This window comes from Pinus tabuliformis, chromosome 3_1 (genome assembly GCF_031772625.1).
Source record: "Pinus tabuliformis cultivar Carrire ecotype Pingquan chromosome 3_1, CPIR1, whole genome shotgun sequence".
Lineage (NCBI taxonomy): Eukaryota > Viridiplantae > Streptophyta > Pinopsida > Pinales > Pinaceae > Pinus > Pinus tabuliformis.
This window is the reverse complement of record NC_142301.1, coordinates 750,882,007-750,888,488: the sequence shown is the minus strand read 5'-3', so window position 1 is coordinate 750,888,488 and position 6,482 is coordinate 750,882,007.

Below are 6,482 nucleotides of genomic sequence, written 5' to 3'. Positions count from 1 at the left end.
GGTGAGTTTGGGTAGGGTGTCGGTAGGGTGTGCGGAGGGAGTGGGTGGCCGGCTGATTGCAGGATGGGGGTGACTTGGGCCCACCATGCTCACAACGAAAATATTGCTTAATTTGGTTGACAGAAAATTTTAAGTTTAAAAAAAAAAAAAATCTACTTCGTTAAACTAATTTAATATGAAAATTTTCAAAGAAAAAAATTTCACTGACCTTTCAATTGCGAGAATTCTTCGTTGAATATGTTGTTGATACCAATGTAGCTGCTCCACAAATTCGCTCCAAGTCTTTCAACGAACCTTGGAAAACCTTGATGTAATGTGAGTAATAGTGATAATGGATTATATAGGTGAAATTACGGAGATGTTTTACCGTATGGTGAATGCGGGATTAATCAATTTTAACATGTTAATTTTTTATGGCGATGAAGAAAAATATGATAAAGTGAATATTATAAAATTATTTTACAGTGGGGTGAATGTGGGATTAATTTGTTTCACAATGTATTATAATATATATATATATATATATATATATATATATATATATATATATATTTCAATTGTTTAGTAAATATTATATACTTTGGCTATCAAAATAATTTAGGTAGAAGTTGTAGTTTACAATTTTAACTTTAATGATTTATTTCATAAAAAAAATTAGTTACATTTTTTTATTAAATTTTAGAATAAAATAATGAAGATAAATAATCTCACAAACTTTTAGGAGGGAAATATTTTCACGAAATTTTTGGAGGGAAATATTTTTGCGAAAAAAAAAAAAAAAAAAATTTGGGGGGGGGGGGGGGGGAATTTTGGAGGGAAAATTTCATTCTCTAAGCTATATGATATCTTTAGGAGACTCTCCATTTGTATCATTCAACATATTCTATTTGAAATTGATGGATTGTCCTAATAGTGAAGTTTCGATTTATACAGCATCAACATCTTCATCGCATAACAACTCTATTCATATAAATGAATATAGCAGGATTCTTCCACTATGAATAGAAAGTCAATTCTTCCACTTAGTCCTGATCCTAAGGACTATGAAAGCAGCACTGATGAAAGAGGGGATGGAGAATTTCAAATAAATAAAGAGTCACAGATTCCACTTAGTCCGAATTCGAAGGACTATGAAAGCAGTGGTGATGATGAGCTTGATGACAAATTTCAAAAGAATGGAGTCTCACGGTGTCCACTTAGTCCTAATTCTAAGGACTATGAAAGCAACAGTGATGAATAGCATGATGGTGAAGTTCAAAAGAATGGAGTGTCACGGTGTCCACTTAGTCCTAATTCTAAGGACTATGAGAGCAACAGTGTTGAAGATCATGATGACGAATTTCAAAAGAATGGATTGTCACGGTGTCCACTTAGTCCTAGTTCTAAGGACTATGAGAGCAGTAGTGATGAAGAGCATGATAACGAATTTGAAAAGAATGGAGTGTCAAAATGTCCACTTAGTCCTAATTCTAAGGACTATGAGAGCAACAGTGATGAAGTGCATGATGATGAATTTCAAAAGTATGGAGTATCATGGTGTCTAGATAGTCCTAATTCTAAGGACTATGAGAGCAGCTTTGATGAAGAGCGGGATTATGAATTTCAAAAGTATGGAGTGCCACGGTGTCCAGTTAGTCCTAATTCTAAGGACTATGACAGCAACAGTGATGAAGAGTGGGATGATGAATTTCAAAAGAATGGAATGTCACAGTGTCCACTTAGTCCTAATTCTAAGGACTATGAGAGAAACAGTGATGAAGAGCGTGATGATGAATTTCAAAAGAATGGAGTGTCACAATGTCCTCTTAGTCCTAATTCTAAGGACTATGAGAGCAGCAGTGATGAAGGATAGGATGATACACTTAGTCCTAATTCTAATGAGTATAAAGGTAGCAGTGATGAAGGATAGGATGATGCACTTAGTCCTAATTCTATGGACTGTGAGAGCAGCACTGAAAATGCACATGAGGAAGAATATCCAATAAACATCGAGTCAAATTTTCCATTGAGTCCAAATTCTAACAGTAGCACTGAAGAAGGGGAAGATGAAGAATATCCTCCAAGTCAGTATTTGAAAAGCACAGTTGATCATAGTGTGGATAACATTCCTCTTAATGATGATGAAAATCCTTATACAAATGATGATCCAATGATGGAGATGTTTCTAAGCAATATTGTATCGAGGAGTAGGAGCAAACCTTTTCATATCAATGCAAGATGTTCTAGTTATACAAGGGGTAGAGCAGAATATCTGACGAGAAGAAGTTCTATCAGCGCACTCATTTCAAGTGAATGTTGCCAAAAAGATTGCTTGAAACATATGGATTTCAAATTTGCATTAGAGAGCAGGAAGAGATAATTGTCAATGAATAAAAGCATGCAAAATTCATATTTAGTTGGGTGCATGCAATCTACATTGTCAGGTTATGATTATCATATTAGGACTTTATTTATCTGTAGAAAAGATTTCAAAATGTTTCATTCGATTGGGAATTTTCGTCTCTCAAAAATTCAAGAAAATTTGGAAAAGGATCCCACATTTTATTCTGAAGTATGTCATAAAAGACAGTTTGGGCCATTATCAAATACTGCAATGTCATGGATGAAAGATTTATTTTCAAAGCATGGAGAGTGTATGCCAAATAGAGAGACAATACATATTCCAGATAATTTTTCAAGACGACAAATCTACAACTTATACAAAGAATATGCAGAAGGTGTTGAAGGGCATGGCCGGTTTATTACATATCAATATTTTGTGAATGTATGGAAGTAAGAATTCAACAATGTCCATATTCCTAAGAAGACAAGGATGGGGATTTGCAGTACATGTGCTTCTCTTAAATAAAAAGGGGACAAATGTGAAGGGTCAGAAAGAGGTAGGCATTCATAACTTTAACTTTTAAAATTGTATATTCATCAAGTATGAAAACATATTTCTTAATGGCTTTCTTTTATGTTGTGTAGATTCAATTGTCAAAGAACTTCAGGAGCATCGCGAACAACAAACAAATGAAAGGAAAAAGTTGTACAAGCATCGAAAGAAGTGTTATGACAATCCGAATAAATATTTGGGTTTGATAGTTGATGGTATGGACCAGAAGAAAACACTTTTACCACATTTTTTTTGCACACCCAAAAATTTACAGGAGGAAAATTTTATTCAATATCACTTGGTCGATTGTATGGTCTTCAATGGGAAAATGGTGCCAAAGTTGTACTTCACAGCTCCAAATATTCATAATGATGCAAATTTGACCATAACCATAATTCATGATGTGCTTTCTCATTGGTCTGGTAATCTTCCTGAAGTTTTGTATCTACAATTGGACAACACTTGCCGTGAAAACAAAAATCAGGTTGTTTTTGTATATCTCAACATGCTTGTTGAATTGAGAATTTTTCAGAAGGTAAAGGTTGGTTTCCTTCTTGTTGGGCACACTCATGACCATATTGATCAGATGTTCAGTCGCTTTTCAGTCACATTGAGGAGGAAGGAAGTTGGGAGCTTGCCATCATTAATTGAATGTATTAAGAAATCATACATGCCATAGCCTACTTTTGATGTGTTGGAAGAAACTGTTGACATGCGAAGGTTTATTATGGAATCATATGGTGAGGGGAAATGCATTGAACAACTTAATGACATTAGCTTCCAACATCAATTTCGTATCAAAAAAATTGATGGGAAAACACTAATATGGGGCAAGAAGTATTCATCTACTGCAGAATGGGCACCATCATCAGGTTTGCAATTTTTGAAGTTTATTCCAGATCATCCAATATTTGCATCAAAATATTGTTATTACAATCTGTTGGTGAAGTTCATAATGCACGCAAACAAAATAGAGATATAAATTATTCTGATTGCCTAGAAGAAACTAAAAAATGTATTAGATATACATATGATTACTTTGACGTTGCTAATTCAGTTTGGTAGGAGTCATTTTTCAATAATCAAAGTCATATCATTTCAACAACAACAAATGAAGATATACCTTTGAAAAATCCATTTATTTGGCCACAAAATGTGTCGAATGCACATGAGGAAATAAACATTGTTGAACAACAACAATCTCAATGTATTATTAATTCTTCACAGGCAGAGGAAAGAGAGATGTATATTGGTTCCAGAAGATCTCGTGCACAACGTGAAGCCATGGAAGACCTTTACAGGGGTTCAGTACAGGATATTAAGGAGGGTTGCATGATCGTAGTGCTAGCAGATGGAGATCCCAATGGCTATCCATTTTGGGTTGCTAAAGTTATAAAGGTATTTACAGAAAATGAGGATGTTACAAGTGTCGAAGTACATTGGTATGCCACAAATACACACCCATTCAATGGTGTGTATAAGCCAGAGATGGTAGCTGACAAAAAAAATGGTAGAAAGAGAAAAAGAAAGAGCACGAATATAAATCGTTGTCGCACAGACATATTGAAATTGGAGGATGTTGACATACTTGTTTATGACTTCAATTTAACAAAGAGAGGAACTCTTCGCTTCAAGATGATAGAGATTCGCAAAAGGTTGTTACCAAAAGGAACAGTGTTGAGATGGTAGTCTGTTGAAACCAGTTGTAGGTCTAGAAGAATTTTGAAACCTGAAATGATGGGCATGCATGTGGACTCAGATGGGGCACTAGTTGATGAAAGAGAAGAATATAAAACATCTTCGTCAGCATCCAGTCACTCATCTGAAGATGTGAATTTTGATGGTGTGCAAGAAAATATGAGTGATTTTGAATAATTGTTTAAGACAGTTTATCTAACTGATGTATGCATCATATCTTGAAATAAAATTTTTGATTTCCATATGGTGTTAAATGAAAAGTTGAGTCCTTTTTATGTTGTTGGATCATTTTACTAGCATTTTTTTTTAATTTTGAAGATTGACCCTAAAAAAAATTCATCGTTCCAGAATAATCACTTTTTTGTTTTCAAGTTGTATTTTGCACGAAAATTTTGTTTTCACTGCCATTTTTAAAACATGTTCAAAATTGTCCCTAAAAAAAACCATCGTTCCAATATATACACTTTTCGTTTTTAACAATTTTTGATGTTTTTTTGGCGTTTTTTGGCCAGAGTTCCTGTTTTGAGTTTATAGTTCCCATTTCAAAGTTTACATTGTTATTTCAGATCCTTCGCATGTTATTGACTTTGGTCATTTGCAGGTTTCGAACGAAGGAACAGTGATGACAGAACCAATTTGCATACTAGACCAGCGAACTTTGCAGCTTAGACGACAGTTAGTGGACCAGGTCAAGGTCCAGTGGGACAATTATAGTCCCAGTTCAGCTACTTGGGAGGACGCCGAGGAGATGCATCACCATTTTCCTTATGTATTCCAAGGACTTCGAGAGGAAGTCTATTATTAAGAGGGGGTGTATGTAGTGCCCGCTCTAGTTGACTGACAGTGATATGACACTAACATTTATTTAGCGCTAAGTCCCACACATTATTCTTTGAAGACCTCAGGTTGAGGATCCGGGCACATAACGCTATTATTAGTGATTGAGATATTCATGATTGTGATGTTTATATATGTTCTCCATTGATATTATGATGAAGATAGCATGAATGGTTATGTATGATATCTATTGGTATTAAGATGATTGTAATATTGAATGGTTAAGTTTGGTCTCTATTGAATTTATGATGATGATGGCAGTAAATGATATGTATGCTCTCTACTAAAATCATGATGATGATAAAATTGATGGATAGGTATATTTCTATTGATGTTACGATGTTGATAGCTTGATGGATATGTATGTTTCCATTGATGTTTTGATGATGATAGCCATGATGGATGTGTCCCCTATGTTACCTACTTTCATTAGTTCGGGCTTACAATGAACAATGATGTGAATGACTAGGTGTTGTTAATGATGCTATTATGACAATGACTAACACTAAGAAACCTTGTTACTGATGATTATTGAGTATGGTAGGAAACCACCAGAGGCACTCGCATATGACGAGTTGACGACAACTGGTTTGATGAAAAAAAAAATATTATTTTATTTCAAAGTCAATTTTGAAGCCTGCTATATATGTTTATCTATATTCTAATGAGATGTTAGTGGTTGTAGGCACGGATTAGTTGCTTGGCCGAATGACTCACATATGGGTGATGGGGTTGTACAAGTGGATGGAACTATATGGGAGGGGTGGGACAGTGTCCCTGATCTCACCCACTAGCACTCCCACCGTGACTTGGGCTGGAAAGGTAGAAACACCTTCGCCTTGAAGATCATGATGTCATGAGAGCAGGTCCCAAAGTTGGGTCGCTCATGAGGATTTTACCGAGGGGCGCGCATCAAGGCGGATTCCTTGATCCCCGACACCGTTAATCTCACTATAGCAGGCAACATAAGAGATGATAGTGGTCTATGTCGTTGCACCTATACTTCCCCTCGTAGTCACTGAATGCTTGAAGGGCAAGTGGTGTGGCACCTTTCGAACTTCAAGAGAATTTC